At 40.6% G+C, this 18618-nt stretch overlaps 1 non-coding gene across 1 annotated transcript; it reads left to right on the top strand.

Annotated features, from left to right (window-relative positions):
- The first annotated feature begins 689 nt into the window (after positions 1-689).
- On the top strand, positions 690-793 carry LOC112763531 (small nucleolar RNA R71). The gene has a single exon (XR_003182893.1). It is a non-coding gene; the product is annotated as a small nucleolar RNA R71 (small nucleolar RNA).
- The last annotated feature ends 17825 nt before the right edge of the window (positions 794-18618 follow it).

Raw genomic sequence — 18618 nt, 5'->3', positions numbered from 1 at the left:
CAGTGATTTTCTTACTCAGCTGTCCCACTTGTGCCTCCAGATTTCTAATGGAGGACCTTGTTTCACTCATGAAACTTAAAGTGGCCTTAGACAGATCAGAGACTAAGTTTTCTAAGTTAGAGGTGCTCTGTTCAGAATTCTCTGTCTGTTTCTGAGAAGATGATGGATAAGGCTTGATATTGCTGAGCCTATTTCTTCCACCATTATTAAAGCCTTGTTGAGGCTTTTGTTGATCCTTCCATGAGAAATTTGGATGATTTCTCCATGATGAATTATAAGTGTTTCCATAAGGTTCACCCATATAATTTACCTCTGCTATTGCAGGGTTCTCAGGATCATAGGCTTCTTCTTCAGAAGATGCCTCTTTAGTACTGTTGGATGCATTTTGCCATCCATTCAGACTTTGAGAAATCATGTTGACTTGCTGAGTCAACATTTTGTTCTGAGCCAAAATGGCATTCAGAGCATCAATTTCAAGAACTCCCTTCCTTTGAGGCGTCCTATGATTCACGGATTTCCTCTCAGAAGTGTACATGAACTGGTTATTTGTAACCATGTCAATAAGTTCTTGAGCTTCTGCAGGCGTTTTCTTTAGGTGAATGGATCCACCTGCAGAATGGTCTAATGACATCTTGGAAAACTCAGATAGACCATAATAGAATATATCTATCATGGTCTATTCTGAAAACATGTCAGAAGGACATCTTTTGGTCATCTGTTTGTATCTTTCCCAAGCTTCATAGAGGGATTCACCATCTTTTTGTTTGAAGGTCTGAACATCCACTCTAAGCTTGCTCAACTTTTGAGGAGAAAAGAACTTAGCCAAGAAGGTCGTGACCAACTTATCCCAGGAGTCCAGGCTATCTTTAGGTTGAGAGTCCAACCATGTTCTAGCTCTGTCTCTTACAGCAAAAGGGAAAAGCATGAGCCTGTAGACTTCAGGATCTTCTCCATTAGTCTTAACAGTCTCACAGATCTGCAAGAACTCAGTTAAGAACTGGTAAGAATCTTCTGATAGAAGTCCATGAAACTTGTAGTTCTGTTGCATTAGAGCAACTAATTGAGGTTTCAGCTCAAAATTGTTTGCTCCTATGGTAGGAATTGGGATGCTTCTTCCATCAAACTTGGACGTAGGTGTGGTATAATCACCAAGCATCCTTCTTGCATTATTGTTGTTAGGTTCGGCTGCCATCTCCTTTTCTTGTTCGAAAATTTCAGCAAGGTTGTCTCTGGATTGTTGTAATTTAGCTTCTCTTAGTTTCCTCTTCAGAGTCCTTTCAGGTTCTGGATCAGCTTCAACAAGAATGCCTTTTTCCTTGTTCCTGCTCATATGAAAGAGAAGAGAACAGAAAAAGAAGAGGAATCCTCTATATCACAGTAAAGAGGTTCCTTATTATTAGTGGAAGAAGAAGAGAATAAAGAAAGGAGAATCCAAACACAAGGGTAAGAACAGGGGCAGTGATTTGAGATGAAGAGAGGTGAAGAGAAGTGTTAGTAAATAAATAAATAAATAAATAGAAGAAGAAGAGAGGGAAAGAATTTCGAAAATAATTTTTGAAAAGGAGTTAATAATTTTTGAAAATTAAGATAAGAAATAAAATTAAATTTAAAATTAAAAACAATTAATTAATTAAAAAGAATTTTGAAAAAGGAGGAGATATTTTCGAAAATTAGAGAGATAGAGAGAAGTAGTTAGGTAGTTTTGAAAAAGATAAGAAACAAACAAAAAGTTAGTTAGTTAATTGAAAAAGATTTGAAAATCAATTTTGAAAAGATAAGAAGATAAGAAGATAGAAAAGATAATTTGAAATCAAATTTTTGAAAAAGATAAAATTTTGAAAAAGATATGATATAAAAGATAAGATAGATTTAATTTTTAAAATTAAAATTAATTACTTAACTAACAAGAAACTAAAAGATAAGATTCTAGAATTTAAAGATTGAACCTTTCTTAACAAGAAAGTAACAAACTTTAAATTTTTGAACCAATCACATTAATTGTTAGCATAATTTTCGAAAATAAAGATAAAATTAAGAAAAAGATTTTTGAAAAATATTTTAAAGAATTTTTGAAAATAAATAAGAAAAATGATAAAGATTTAATTTTTGAAAAAGTTTTGAAAAGATAAGATTTTTTTTTTAAATTTGAAAATTTGACTTGACTTACAAGAAACAACTAATTTTAAAATTTTTTGACTAAGTCAACCTGAATTTTCGAAATTTTGAGAGAAAAAAGGAAAAGATATTTTTTATTTTTGAATTTTTAATGATGAGTGAGAAAAACACAATTATGACCCAAAACATGAAAATTTTGGATCAAAACATATTATGCATGCAAGACACCAAACTTAGAAATCTTTAATGCTTAGAAAATATGAATGCAAAGATGCACATGAAAAACAACAAAAGACACAAAACAAGAAAACATCAAGATCAAACAAGAACACTTACCAAGAACAACTTGAAGATCATGAAGAACACCATGAATGCATGAATTTTTCGAAAAAAAAAATGCAAGAACAATATGAATATGCAATTGACACCAAACTTAAAAATTGACTCAAGACTCTAACAAGAAATACAAAATATTTTTGGTTTTTATGATTTTATGATTTTTTTGGATTTTTATTACTTTTTCGAAAAAAACATATAGGAAAAAGAAAATAATGAATTCATCGTCCTCAATCAAAATCTCATGGATTAGACATGGCTTAATAGCCAGCCAAGCTAAAATATGTTATATGAAACTCTAGAATTCATTCTTGAAAATTTTGGAATAATTTTCGAAAACAAAGGAAAAAATTTTGAAAAATATTTTTTTGAAAACTTTTTGAAAAGAAAATAAAAAGAAAATTACCTAATCTGAGCAACAAAATGAACCGTCAGTTGTCCAAACTCGAATAATCCCCGGCAACGGCGCCAAAAACTTGGTGCACGGAATTGTGATCATCAACAATGGCTCCAAAGACTTGGTGCTCTCAAACATGAATCACAATTAGTCACAACTTCGCACAACTAACCAGCAAGTGCATTGGGTCGTCCAAGTAATAAACCTTACGTGAGTAAGGGTCGATCCCACAGAGATTGTTGGTATGAAGCAAGCTATGGTCACCTTGTAAATCCCAGTCAGGCGGATAATAATTGATTATTGGGTTTTCAAATAATAATAAATAATAAACAGAAAATAAAGATAGAGTTACTCATATAATTCAATGGTGGGAATTTCAGACAAGTGTATGGAGGTGTTGTGTTCCTTCTAAATCTCTGCTTTTCTACTGCTTTTATCCAATCCTTCATACTCCTTTCCATGGCAAGCTGTATGTAGGGCATCACCGTTGTCAATGGCTACATCCCATCCTCTCAGTGAAAATGGTCCAAATGCTCTGTCACAGCACGGCTAATCATCTGTCGGTTCTCGATCATGTTGGAATAGAATCCCTTGATTCTTTTGCATTTGTCATCACGCCCAGCAATCGCGAGTTTGAAGCTCGTCACAGTCATTCAATCCCGAAATCCTACACGGAATACCACAGACAAGGTTAGACTTTCCGGATTCCCATGAATGCTGCCATCAATTCTAGCTTATACCACGAAGATTCTGCTTAAGGAATCCAAGAGATATGCGCCCGGTCTAAGGTAGAATAGAAGTGGTTGTCAGTCACGCGTTCATAGGTGAGAATGATGATGAGTGTCACGGATCATACATTCATCATGTTGAAGTGCAACGAATATCTTAGAATAAGAATAAGTCGAATTGAATAGAAAATAGTAGTAATTGCATTGAAACTCGAGGTACAGCAGAGCTCCACACCCTTAATCTATGGTGTGCAGAAACTCCACCGTTGAAAATACATAAGTGATGAAGGTCCAGGCATGGCCGAATGGTCAGCCCCCAGACGTGATCAATAGTCTCCTCAGATGAATAATAGAATAAAACTGAGACCAAAAGACCCAAATACAATAGTAAAAAGTTCTATTTATACTAAACTAGTTACTAGGGTTTACAGAAATAAGTCTAGGTGCAGAAATCCACTTCCAGGGCCCACTTTGGTGTGTGCTTGGGCTGAGCTTGAACTTCACACGAGCTGAGGCTTCTTTTGCAGTTGAACGCCAAGTTGTAACGTATTTTTGGCGTTCAACTCTGGTTCGTGACGTGTTTCTGGCGTTTGACTCCAGAATGCAGCATGAAACTAGCGTTGAGCGCCAGTTTACATCATCTAATCACGAATAAAGTATGAACTATTATATATTTCTGGAAAGCTCTGGATGTCTACTTTTCAACGCTGTTGAGAGAGCGCCATTTGGGGTTCTGCAGCTCCAGAAAATCTATTTCGAGTGCAGGGAAGTCAGATTCCAACATCATCAGTAGTCCTTTGTCAGCCTCCTTATCAGAGTTTTGCTCAGGTCCCTCAATTTCAACCAGAAAATACCAGAAATCATAGAAAAATACACAAACTCATAGTAAAGTTCAGAAATGTGAATTTAGCATAAAAACTAATGAAAACATCCCTAAAAGTAGCTAGATTATACTAAAAACTATCTAAAAATAATGCCAAAAAGCGTATAAATTATCTGCTCATCAGTCCCCACGTTCAATGCGAAGATCTTTAATTAATTTTGATTTAAATTTAAATTTTATTTTTAAATAGGAAAAGATATTATTTTAATTTTAGAAATTATATTTAAAATTAATTAGGATTAGATATAAAAGAGAAAAGAAACTTCTCTTTAGGGGGGATTCGATTCCATTCTCATAATGTAAATTACAGTTTACGTGAATCCTAGTTTTTTCTCTCTGAACCTTGAGCAACTAAACCTCCACTGTTAAGGTTAGGAGCTCTGTCTATTTGTATGGATTGATTCTATGGTTTTTTTATTTTAATTCATGTATTGATTTATAATTTAAGAATTATTTTCGTTCTTTATCTTATGAATTTGTGTGGAACGGAGATATGACCCTCTTTCTAATTGAGTTCTTGTATAACTTAGAAAAACTCTTTACTTGAACAACAGCTTGAAAACAATTTCTTCTACATTCTAATTATCTGGACTTAACGGGATACGTGACATATAATCCTCTTATATTTGGATAATTAGGATTTTTGTGGCATAATAACTAGAATTAAACTTCACCCCTTAATTGGAATTAATTGACCAAGGAATTGGCGATTGATGAGAGTTAGAGGAGACTAGAAAGGTCTAAGGAATTAGGGTCTAGTCACATATAGTTTGCCATGAATTAAATCTTGCATGATTAAAATAAATTAATAAGAAAATTCAATTTGGAAAATAGATAACTCTGAAATCTTAACTGCCTTCTCCATATTGTTTTCCCAACTTATTTACTGTCTGTCTTCTGATATTCTGAGTTTTCTGTTTAATACTTTTTGAACTCTCAACACCATTTTCTGCTTGTCTAACTAAGTAAATTAATCAACCATTGTTGCTTAGTCCCTCAATCCTCGTGGGATCGACCCTCACTCACCTGAGGTATTACTTGGTACGACCTGGTGCACTTGCCGGTTAGTTTGTGGTTAGAAATTCCACACCAACTGATACACTGTGTTTGAAACTGGAAATGGTAATTGGTGTGACTTGCCTATGCTACAAGCTGTACAAGGCTCTTCATTCTCAACAAATGACAAATTACAATCTTTCAAGACTGCACTAACTACTTTATTTGCTGCATGCCACAACCTTGCATGCCATAAGAGAAATTGCTCATTTGTGGACATGATAGAGTTGTATGCAGCTGGACTTATTGAAGGAGAGAATTTGACAAACTTGTACATTTCTTTATCAACTTCATCCTGTAGAATCAACTCTTTGGTTTCCTATGATTTGACACAACAACCATGAGCATCAAACTCAAAAAGCACATTATTATCACAACAGAATTGATATACACTCAAAATATTTTTGGTTATTTTAGGCACATGTAGCAGTTTTTGCAACAAGAACTTCCAAGAACTCAAATCAGTTTTAAAAATGGAATTTCTAACAGACATGATTTGCAAACATGTTTCGTTTTCCACAATTACTAGTTCTGACCCCTCAGCTTTTACTGCTCATCAATTTTGAGGATTTGGGATCATATGGTGTGTAGTACCACTGTTCGGATACTAGTTTTGATCATAGCTAGTGGATGGTGTTTCTAGAGTACTTAAGTGAGCCTGTGGCTATGACTGAGCATCTTTGTGCTCATAACCTAGTCTTGAATTCTAGCTTTCATTCCCACATGACGAATCATACCTGAACCAGCATCTGCAAGTTGTGGGGCCAACCTTACGACAAAGTTGGCAAACTGGTCTGCTACTTCCACTATCATATCGTCTTTCATTTTGACCGCCACTGTTAAATCTTCTATTATTGTCATAGAATCGTCCATCAGATCTTCCATAAGCTCTTCTTTCATTTATGGATGAACCACCTCTCATCATTCTTCCACCTTGTCCTCTGAAATCACGCCTAAAATACCCTCGACCTCTATAGTTGTTTGAATAATTAGCTACATTCACTTGAATTAACAAATCTGACCTCCTGAATCTTTTTATCATGCTTTCATGTGCAAGAAGCAAAGATTCTAACTCTCCAACCAAGACACTAAACGATTGTGAAACTATAGCTAATCAATGGTCCATATTCCTCTATTAAGCCATTGAGTATGGCACTGACATGGTCACTTTCCCTGACTGGTTCTCCAACTGAGGATAATGTATCTAGCGTTTCTTTAATTTATAACACATAGCTACTAGCAGAACTTCTAATTTTAATGCTACTTAGTTTGTTCCTTAATTACAGAATTCTTGCTCTAATTTGTGATGTAAAGTGATTTTTTAACCTTCTCCATACCTGATATGTGTACAGACAACCTACCATTCGAGTAGTGAAAGGCTTGGTCATCAACGCTAACAACCAAGATTTGAGCAAAGCATCTTGCCGTTTTCACCTCACAAAATTTGGATTTTTTTCTCCTGAAGTTGTGTATTGAGTTGGAATATCTTCTCCTATGATGTGTGGTCACAGATCGTGTCCTTCGATAGATTACGCTTGATCTTTTTATTGGAGAAAGTTGTCTTCATCAAGTTTCATCAAAATCAGTGAGGACGTGAAGTTAGGTTGATGCTGAACATGAGCTTCAGCGATTCCTATGTTTACCTTCATGACGATTGAATGAACCACAGCTCTGATACCATGTAAGGTATCAGTGCCTAACTGAAAGAGAAGAATAAGAGTAGTAGAATAGGGAACAAGAAGAGATAATTGAAGAAGAAGAGAGAAGAGTTTTACTAATTTGATAAAGGTGAATTGAGCTATTACAACACACTTTGTAACTAATAGTTGGCTATATATATTGAACCTAATGACAGCCAGCTTGTAACTAATCCAACTGAGAGATAGTGTAACTAATTCTGCTGATTCAACTTGGCTTAATTAATTCAGTTTCAGCTTAATTATTACTCTATCAAACTTTTATCTCTTTTTAGTAAATTAGATAATTATATATAGATATCATAGTATACACCTACCTTTTAAGTAGAAATTTAAGAGGCTTGTTTAAGACTGCAGTAGCAGACATGAAGTCAGCTCGCTCCCCATTTATTTAGCCTTTACATTAATGGTATATAATTTTATAAAATATAAATTAAAATATAAAATATACATTAAAAATATAAAAATAAAAATTAATAATTAAATTAATTATCATATATTTGTATATATTTATATATTTTATTTCATATTAAATAAAATAATCCATCACTAAAATAATTAAACCTATCTTAATAGAATAAACAAAAGCAAGTATAATCAAATTTTTTCTATGAATGTCAAATACGTATCTATAGGTTAAGAACTTTAAAGTCTTCCGTGTGATTTTGATGAAATCAATTATTATAATTTAATTATAATAGATAAGAAATATAATCTAATAATCACCTTTGATTCTTGGTGTCATTTCACAATTCACACTATGTTCCCGCCGTCCACACCATGAGAGAGTAGTGTTCGTGCTTTCTTTTCTTGCTTTTTTTTATTGGCTTAATTAATATAATGTTATATTATTGGCTTAATACATGTGTTAAGTGTTATGTTGTTTTTATTTTATTTTTTTCAGATGTGAGTCCATTTATGCAACGGGTGACGAATGTTGAGCAAGATATTTTGGATTTTTTTTTCATATCTCTTTCATCAATGTGACTCTTGGGGGATTAAATAATCCAGTAGAATATTTGCATTAAAAAGTATATTTAATTCGTATTTTGGAAAAATTCACAATTGCTCAAGTTTAAATTTTACATCATTTTTTAATATTACAAACTAATAAAATAAATAATCTGTAGTAACTTTAACTCTTTAAATTTAAACTAGATACAATATAACTAAAATAATTTATATTGCATTCGATTACTCTAAAGGACCACCTGCAGCCCACAGGATGCAGGATTAATATAATTGGCAATAATATTGAGTTTTTTTTTTTTTAAATTTATTTCTTCAAAAAGATTACATTGCTCCTATAGAAATAAACAAATAGAGAAGTGGTAACATCCAAACTCCAAAATTCTATTTTGGTTTTTTTTTTTTACAGTATCTCTCGAGTAAATAAGTTAATGATTAATTTGCTATGAATTGAAGGTCCATTTAATAATAGTTTGTTATTGGTCAATAAATTTCTAAATACACAATGTGAAATTTAAATTTTTAATTTTTTTTAAGTAGACGAATGAACTGATCACACAACTAACATAAGTTGGTTATATCCAAACTTATTTTTAGCTAGCTAGTGTAACACCCTAATTACCCTAAGCCTTACTGCATTTCGTACAGTAAAGGTTAATCAAAGGTTATGACAATTCTAAGGCTTATACAATATTATATATAGAAAGAAATAGTAATTCTAGAAACCCAATAAAAAAATAAGTTCAAAAACAGAGTTACAAAAGCGCAAAGCGTTCACACGAAGATACAAACTTAAGGCACAAGATATAGATACAAGATAAGAAAGCATAAATAGATATATGAATATAATAGTCATAAAATATATACTAGCCTCAACCTGCGAAGTTTAGGCCGACTAGTCATATACAGACATGACAGAGTTTTTGAAAGTTAAATCAACATATACAACATATCTCTCTCAAAGTTGACCTCTAAAGCAAATAAAATACAAAAGTGAGAATATTAAAAACAAAAGTAATCAAAAGACTCCAAAATGTGATAATCAAGATCCTCCGCTCTGTCACCATCTCGCAACTCACCGAGGTAGCTTACGACCTGCATATGAAAAACAACAACAGAATATAGTATGAGAATCGGAGGTTCTCAGTATGGTAACTGTTCATACCCTGACCGAGCTCCTCTAAATCGGCAACTTTATGAAAGGTCCGACCTCGTCCCGAGGCCCACGCCTGAGGTCGGACCTCGGACAAACAAAGCTAAGAAGGCCCATCAGAAAGGAACGCAGCCCAAAACCTAAAGGCCGGAAAGGCCTGGGAAAGGCGGTTCCACAAAGATAGAGATAAAACTCCCAAAAGATAAGATAAGATCAGAATATCTTATCCAGGGAAGATCACGGCCAACTATTATAAATACACTGGAGCACCCAGGTATAAACCATACTCTAATTCTACTCAATATCTGCTTGGACCCATGCTAACTTAAGCATCGGAGTGTCATTGCAGGTACAACCACCAACCACTCCACATATCAAGCTCGGGTCCCTGACCCCCACCTCGGGCCTCACCAAGACGACCGAGCTACTCGTTTCAGGTAACCCTCGGAACATTGGCGCCGTTGCCGGGGACCTGGAAGTCATCCCTTTACCATGGCGGACGACCCTCTTGACAATGACCACGCTGCATCAGAGCAAGAGGACGACGTTGACACCGGAGAACGACCGGACAGCCCTCTATCACCGCGCACTCCAGGAGGAAACAAACAGAATCGCCCAAAGACATCACTCCAAAACAAAGATCCACAAAATCCCGAAAAAGAAAAGAGCTCGGAAATTCTAGAAGCGGTTCGGGCACAACAAAACTGACTGAAACAACTCGAAGAGGATATAAAAAAGCAAAAGGAAACTGAACAAGAGCTGAGAAGAGAGGCTCGAAAGCGCAGAGAACTAGAAGAGAAACTACGGAAAATAGAGGCCAATCTGAAAGACCAGACAGAACGCGGCACCGCCCAATGCAATCATGATCCCTTCACGCAAGAGATCATGAAGGAGAAGGTACCACGAAACTTCAAGCCACCCGATATGGATCTCTACGACGGCACCACCGATCCAAGTCACCACCTCAGCAACTTCAGAAGCAGAATGTACCTAGTCGACGCCTCCGATGCAATTCGATGCAAAGCCTTCCCCACCACTCTCACCAAGTCGGCCATGAAGTGGTTCGACAACCTGCCACCAAGATCAATCACCAGCTTCGAAGACCTAACCAAAAAATTCCTGACAAGGTTCTCTATTCAAAAGGACAAAACAAAACATGCCCCCAGTCTACTCGGAATCAAACAAGGTAACCAAGAAACTCTCCGAGAGTACATGGAGCGATTCAACAGAGCCTGCCTGGACATACAACACTTGCCGACTGAAGCAGCCATCATGGGACTAGCAAACGGCCTAAAGGAGGGACCATTTAGCCAGTCCCTATCCAAACGATACCCGACCTCCCTATACGAGGTGCAGGAGCGAGCAGAAAAATATATCAACATGGAGGAAACCTCCCAGTTAAGAGACTTTTCTAGGAAGGAATCGACCTACCCACTCCGAGATCGAGATCGGGAACAGAGGAAGAAGGAAGAAACCAACTCGGACAAGCCACGGAAGTACCACAGTTACACCCCCCTCCGAGTCTCCTTGGTAGACATCTACAGAGAAGTATGCCACACCGAAAAGATCCCGCCACCTCGACCACTAAAACACAAGAGAGCGGGGAGAGATCGGTCCGAATACTGTGAATATCACAAGCTCTATGGTCATTCTACTAACGACTGCCACGACCTAAAGAATGTTATAGAGAAGCTAGCCAGAGAAGGAAAACTCGACAGATACATAGCAGAGAAAGGAGAAGAGACCAAGAAGAGAAGGAGGGGAGATAATGAAGATCGGGCTGAACAAACCCCGCGAACCCCTGAAAGACATGTTCACATGATAAATGGAGGTTTCGCAGGCGGAGGAACATCCAGATCCTCGCGCAAAAGACACCTCAAAGAAGTCTATCATGTCCGAGAAGACAGCCCCCTGCCCGAATTACCTACTATCTCGTTTACCCGAGAAGATGCTCAAGGGGTAATACCCGGGCACGACGATCCAATGGTAATCACCATCATCCTAGCAAACGCCAACCTACATCGAACCCTGGTTGACCAGGGAAGCTCAGCAGATATCCTGTTCAAAACGGCCTTCGACAAACTCGAACTTGAAGAAAAAGAGCTAAAGGCCTATCCCACCGACTTATTTGGACTAGGGGACACCCCGATCCATCCCTTAGGATACATCTCGCTACATACCACCTTTGGAAGAGGCGAACAATCTAAAACATTAAGCATCGACTACATTATAGTCGACGTCGCTTCAGCATACAATGCCCTCATTGGGCGACCAACCCTAAACAGACTAGCAGCTATAGTCTCAACCCCACACCTCTGTATGAAGTTCCCTACCACAAAAGGAATCGCTACCCTAAAAGGCGACCAAAAACTGGCACGGCGATGCTATAACGAAAGCCTGAGCCTAAAAGGGAAAGAGGTCAATACAATAGAACTCGGACGAGTTCAAGCCCGAGAAGACCTTCGGCCACAACCTGAGGGAGAAACCGAAAAAGTCCAGATCGGGAACACGCCTGAAAAAATAACAAACGTAGGAGCAAACCTCGAAGCAGGAATAAAGAAGGAACTCATAACCCTCTTAAGGGAGAATTCCGACCTCTTCGCCTGGAAAGCCTCCGACATGCCAGGCATAAGCCCCGACCTGATGTGCCATAAGCTATCAGTATACCCGGGGTCCAGACCTGTCCAACAAAGACGCCGGAAGCTCGGGCCTGAGCGCATGCAAGCAATAGAAGAACAAGTGCAAGCATTACTGGATGCAGGGTTCATTCGGGAAGTAAAATACCCCCTATGGCTCGCAAACGTGGTCCTCGTAAAAAAGCCCAATGGAAAATGGAGGATGTGCGTCGATTACACGGATCTCAACAAAGCCTGCCCCAAAGACCCATATCCACTACCAAACATCGACGCCTTAGTAGACGCCGCCTCAGGCTATAGATACCTCTCCTTTATGGACGCATACTCGGGATACAATCAAATCCCGATGTACGGACCCGACCAAGAAAAGACCTCGTTCATAACCCCAAGGGCAAACTACTGCTACATAGTAATGCCCTTCGGGCTGAAGAACGCAGGAGCAACCTACCAGAGGCTAATGAACAAAGTGTTCTCAGAACACATCGGACTACAATTAGAGGTGTACGTCGACGACATGCTGGTAAAGACACAAGAAGACGGAAACTTGCTGACCGACCTCACCAGTGTCTTCGGCACCCTCAGAAAACACAACATGAGACTTAACCCGGCAAAGTGCACCTTCGCCGCAGAAGCCGGAAAATTCTTAGGCTTCATGCTGACTCAAAGGGGCATCGAAGCAAACCCGGACAAATGCCAAGCGATACTCAATATGAAGAGCCCGACGTGTGTCAAAGAAGTACAACAACTGAATGGAAGGCTGGCCGCCCTATCAAGATTCTTGGCGGGATCAGCGATAAAATCACTACCTCTATACTCACTCCTAAAGAAAGGGAAACCCTTCTCGTGGACCCCGGAGTGCGAAAAAGCCTTCCAAGAATTCAAGGAATTCCTCGGGCAGCCACCAATCCTAACCCGACCTTTAAAAGGGGAAGAGCTCGTACTATACCTCTCGGTCGGACATCGGGCAGTCGCTTCAGCATTAATAAGAGAAAATGACCAAGGACAGCACCCCATATACTTTGTAAGCAAGGCGCTACAAGGGGCCGAATTAAACTATCAGAAAATAGAAAAATTCGCCTACGCCCTAGTGTTCACAGCTCGGAGGCTCCGTCCCTACTTTATAGCCCACACCATCAAAGTCCGGACAAACCAACCCATGAGACACATCCTACAGAAAACAGACCTGGCAGGACGAATCCTACAATGGGCGGTGGAACTGTCCGAGTTCGACCTCCACTATGAAGCCCGGACTGCCATAAAATCTCAATATCTAGCCGACTTCATCGCAGAATACACTGAGACCCCTGGAAACCCACTCTCATGGAACCTATATGTCGACGGGTCCTCAAACAAAACAGGAAGCGGAGCCGGTGTTATACTCGAAAGCGACCAAGGAACGCGGATAGAACTATCCCTAAAATTCGAGTTCCAGGCTTCAAACAACCAAGCCGAATACGAGGCCCTACTAGCAGGACTAAAGCTAGCCGAAGAGGTCGGAGCCCGGAAAATCACAATCTTCAGCGACTCACAGGTCGTCACATCACAAGTAAATGGAAGCTACCAGGCCAAAGACCCCACCATGAAAAAATACCTGGACCAAACACAGGCACAACTGCGCCACTTTTCAGAGATACAGATTCACCACATACCTCGGGAACAAAACGCCCGGGCAGACGCCCTCTCAAAGCTCGCCAGCACCAAGCCCGGAGGCAACAACAGAAGTCTTCTCCAGGAAACCTTGCAATCCCCCTCCGTGCTAAGAAAGGAAGAAACGCTGAGCATATCCAACCAACAGCAAGGATGGATGACCCCCATACTCAACTACCTGAAGTCGGGAACTCTTCCCGCCGAAAGAAAGGAAGCCAAAAGACTCACGAAAGACGCCCAGAATTATACACTAATTCACGACGTATTATACAGAAGAGGATTCACAACTCCCCTCCTTCGGTGCGTCCCGACCTCAGAAACTAAGAACGTCCTCGAAGAAGTCCACGGAGGCATGTGCGGGAACCATCTCGGAGCTCGGGCATTGTCCAAAAAGGTAGTCCGAGCCGGGTTCTACTGGCCGACCTTGCAGAAAGACTCGACGGAATTCGTGAAAATATGCCCCCCTGCCAAAAACACGCCAATTTCCACAAGGCACCACCAGAAGACCTTATCAGCATCACCGCACCATGGCCCTTCGCAAAATGGGGACTTGACCTACTCGGCCCGTTCCCCCAAGGACCGGGGCAAGTCAAATACCTCATAGTAGGGGTCGACTACTTCACAAAGTGGATCGAAGCTGAACCCTTAGCCACCATTACGGCTCAGAAAAGCCGCAAATTCCTATACAAAAACATTGTCACGAGGTTCGGAGTCCCCTACTCCATCACAACGGACAATGGAACACAGTTCACGGACACAAGCTTTCAGAACTTAGTAGCCGAACTAAAAATCAAACAGCAATTCACCTCAGTCGAGCACCCACAAGCCAATGGACAAGCAGAGGCTGCAAATAAAGTCATCTTGGCAGGGTTAAAACGAAGACTCCAAGAGGCCAAAGGGGCATGGGCCGAGGAGCTCCCCCAGGTGCTATGGGCGTATCGGACAACCCCACACTCTACAACGGGAGAATCACCGTTCCGACTAGCTTACGGGATGGAGGCAATGATTCCTATCGAAATAGACGAAGGGTCACCCAGAGTCATCTTCTACAACGAAGAAGGCAACCCACAGGCACAAAAGGAAGAACTCGACCTCCTCCCCGAGGTCCGAGAAAGAGCCCGAATCCGAGAAGAAGTCTTAAAACGACGAACGGCCCTCAGATACAATCAGAAAGTAATAAAGCGAAGCTTCTCCATTCACGACCTGATTCTAATCCGAAATGACATCGGAACACAAAAGTCGGGAGAAGGAAAGCTAGCCGCAAATTGGAAAGGGCCCTACAAGGTAACAGAAGTCTTAGGGACAGGCTATTACAAAGTATCCGACCTAGAAGGTAATGAGCTGCCCAGGGCCTGGCACGCCTGTAATCTAAGGCGGTACTACAGCTAGAAAAACTTACCTGAGGTGTACTCTTTTTCCCTACAAGGGTTTTTTAATGAGACACCCGGTTAAGTAAGACACCCGACCTAGTCAAAAGGGTAAACACTCTGTAAATATTCTTTCTTTTTTAAATACTAATCAAATTTCTCTATTTTTCTTTTCCTTTTCCTCATGATGAAACGAATCCTAGAAAGTACCCCACCAAGGCGCATTGATTTATGCTCGGCAAAACGCAAAAAATCATTTGCCAAAGAGACCACACAAGGTCGGCAAAGATGAAGCGACGAGGTTCAAATTAATGTGAGAAGTTATAAAGTAACTCTGATAAGGCTCAAAAAGCCAAATAAAAAGAGATTACAAAAATAACTTAAAAGGCCGACCAAACAACAAGGTCGGACCCAACAAAGGGAAAGTTATAAAGTAACTCTGAAATGGCTCAAAAAGCCAAATAAAAAAGAGATTACAAAAATAACTCAAAAGGGCCGACCAACGACAAAGTCGGACCCAACCAAAAGGAGGTACTCGAGCGCCCGAGGACCGAGAAAAAGCTCGGATCCAAGAAAGAAGCCTTAAAACAAAGGGGAACCAAGACTTCGAAAAACGCTTACTAAAAAAGTTGCTTTACAAAAAGCAACTAAAAAGTACAAGCAAAAGAACGAAAGCAAAGGAAGTTTCGAGACGCTAGCTAAAAAGTTGTTATCCGAAAACAACTAAAAAGCACAAAAGCGGAAACAAAAAAAAAAAAAAAGTCAAAACGCGAACAAAAACACCGCATAATAAAGTTACTTCAAGTAGCTAAATAAAGCAAAAGGTGTCCAAAGCGTTCACAAAAACCATCCAAAAACAAAAAAAAGCCCACAAGCCGGGCAAAACACCAAAAAGATTACAGAGGATCAAGGTCCTTTCCGGACTCCACATCAACAGCAGACTGCGGAGGAAACATAGAGATCGGGACTGCATAGACGGCAACGCCATCCCGGTTTGGAACCTCCACACCAGACCCATCCCCGACCAAAGGGGAAGTCGGGTTCTCAATCGGAACTTTGGGGTCGGACATCGGAACCTCATCCTCGGGAGGAGCAGGAACAATCTTCCCCTCCACAACAACGTTGTCCGTACTGAATAAACTCAGATCCAGGTCGGGAGCAAGAACCCGAACCTGAGCCTTCAAATTTTCAAACATGGCATCCATACCCTTGGCCACATGACCTTCCAGCTCGTAAAACTTGTCCTGCGCAGATTGCAACTCCTCCTTTGCCTCCACAAGCTCGGTATATAGCCGAGTATAATTCTCTGTAGCCGCCTTCGCCATCTCCTCAGATGCCTTCACTGCCACCACAGCCGCGGTAGCTTTGGTTTTCTCTTTCTCTAAAGAGGCCTCCAACTCAGTAATCCTGGCAGCCTTCAGTTGACTAATCCTATCAAGCTCGGACTGAGCCTTCTCAAGTCGGGAGCTGGTCGCCCCAAGGGGGATTTCTTGAACTCTCGGGCAATAGCAGCATGAAGGCTGGCCATCCGGACACAGCTCCGCGCCATATACTGAAAATGGTGCTCCATAGACACATCGTCAGTAGAAATGAAAGTCTGAGGGAGAATATGCTGTTCAATCCAACCAAGAGCATCGAAATCCTTATCGTTAAAACCCGCAAGCTCTTGAGAGGTCTTCTGCTTCTTGGGAGGAGGACCCGAAGTCAAAAGAGGAGAAGAAGGAACAGGCCCAGAGGTCGGAGGATCTTGACTTATAGCTCGAAACTGGGGAGTCGGAATAGTCTTCGACCGAGTCTGAACACCCCCAGTAGTCTTCTGCAGAGAAGATCGGGCAGAAGCCTCCCCGGCCTCGATATTCCGAGCAGCCACAGACTTCTTCGTCCGACGAAGGAACTTCATGGAATCCGCCTGAGAAGACATCTCTACAAGAAATAAAGAAAGGGATTACCACAACAGAAATTCCAGCAAAAACAAGCAAAACTAAAAGTACTAAAAAGATGAATCTCGGAAGAGGTCGGGAACTACCTAACTCGGAACGGAGAAGGCTTGGATCCCCCAACATTTTCTTCGTGTCCAAGTGAGGTGCCCGACCCCATAAACTGCTCACCACACCCACAAAGGCCTGCTCCACCTCATCTAGACTCTCAAAGGTGTTCCGAGGGTTACCTAAAACGAGTAGCTCGGTCGTCTTGGTGAGGCCCGAGGTGGGGGTCAGGGACCCGAGCTTGATATGTGGAGTGGTTGGTGGTTGTACCTGCAATGACACTCCGATGCTTAAGTTAGCATGGGTCCAAGCAGATATTGAGTAGAATTAGAGTATGGTTTATACCTGGGTGCTCCAGTGTATTTATAATAGTTGGCCGTGATCTTCCCTGGATAAGATATTCTGATCTTATCTTATCTTTTGGGAGTTTTATCTCTATCTTTGTGGAACCGCCTTTCCCAGGCCTTTCCGGCCTTTAGGTTTTGGGCTGCGTTCCTTTCTGATGGGCCTTCTTAGCTTTGTTTGTCCGAGGTCCGACCTCAGGCGTGGGCCTCGGGACGAGGTCGGACCTTTCATAAAGTTGCCGATTTAGAGGAGCTCGGTCAGGGTATGAACAGTGCCCCTGCCCGAGTTCGTCCTTTTTGAGAGGTCGAGCTCGGGCATAGTAGTTTTTCAAATTTCAAAAATGGCCGTTTCAGCATTTATTGCATTTTACCGTTTCTCCTCGATTTCCGTTCGGGCTCTGTGAAGGCATTATTTATTTGCTCCCTTCCTTTTTCCTCGTTTGTTCTGTTCTCTTCCTGTTTTTCTGAGTTTTGCCATCTCTTTTTTCGAGCGACATTTCTCCTTTCTTTTTCTTCTTCCCCGAGTCTTTCTGCGTGTTCTTCCGGGGTTTTCTCTGCGCCGCCGTTCTGCTCTCCTTGCTTCGGAGCTCATCGTCCTCTTTCCTTCTTCCAGGTTTGTTCCCATCTCTTTTCTTGTGCACATATGCTTTCTGTTTCTTTTTTCTCTATGCCTGGGTTGCCCCGAAAAGAGGCGCCGCCATTGTTTTGTTTGTTTGTATGGGGGGGACTCTTTTTTGTTCTTTGGTATTTTGCTCCGGGTTGCTGTATTTTCTTCTAAAAGATTTTTGTTTTCTTGCTTTGCTGGATGGGTTTTCGCTGTCTGCTTTTATGTGATTTTTGCTTTGCTGTTGTATTCTTCTTTGTAGGCAAGAATTTTATGTCTCGAAAGGTTCTTCAAGCGATGTCGACCAAGATTCCAAGTGGTCTTGGTTGGGTAGATCCTGTTCCTCTAAGAGTCCCTTCTGTGGTAGATTCTGAGTATTTAGCTAGGTTTCGTAGGCAATGTAGCATATGTGAAGATAGAGAGTCTGAGAGGGATTATGAATTAGTAGCCCCGGATTCCGAGGAGAGAGTTTGCTTCCCACCCTTAGATAGTTCCGAGAAGCTCTTCTTTTACGCTTATGATTGTTTTTTCTCTAAGTTGAGTGTCCGACTTCCTTTTACCGACCTAGAGTCCGAGGTGTTGTGGTCTTGTAACCTTGCCCCTACGCAGCTCCATCCAAACTCTTGGGCGTTTTTGAAGCTGTTTCAACTTTTGTGTCAGTTTTTGGGTGTTGCTCCCTCTATTTCTCTTTTTTCCTACTT

This window comes from Arachis hypogaea, chromosome 2 (genome assembly GCF_003086295.3).
Source record: "Arachis hypogaea cultivar Tifrunner chromosome 2, arahy.Tifrunner.gnm2.J5K5, whole genome shotgun sequence".
Classification (NCBI taxonomy): Eukaryota; Viridiplantae; Streptophyta; class Magnoliopsida; order Fabales; family Fabaceae; genus Arachis; species Arachis hypogaea.
This window is presented reverse-complemented; position numbering and strand designations above follow the sequence as displayed.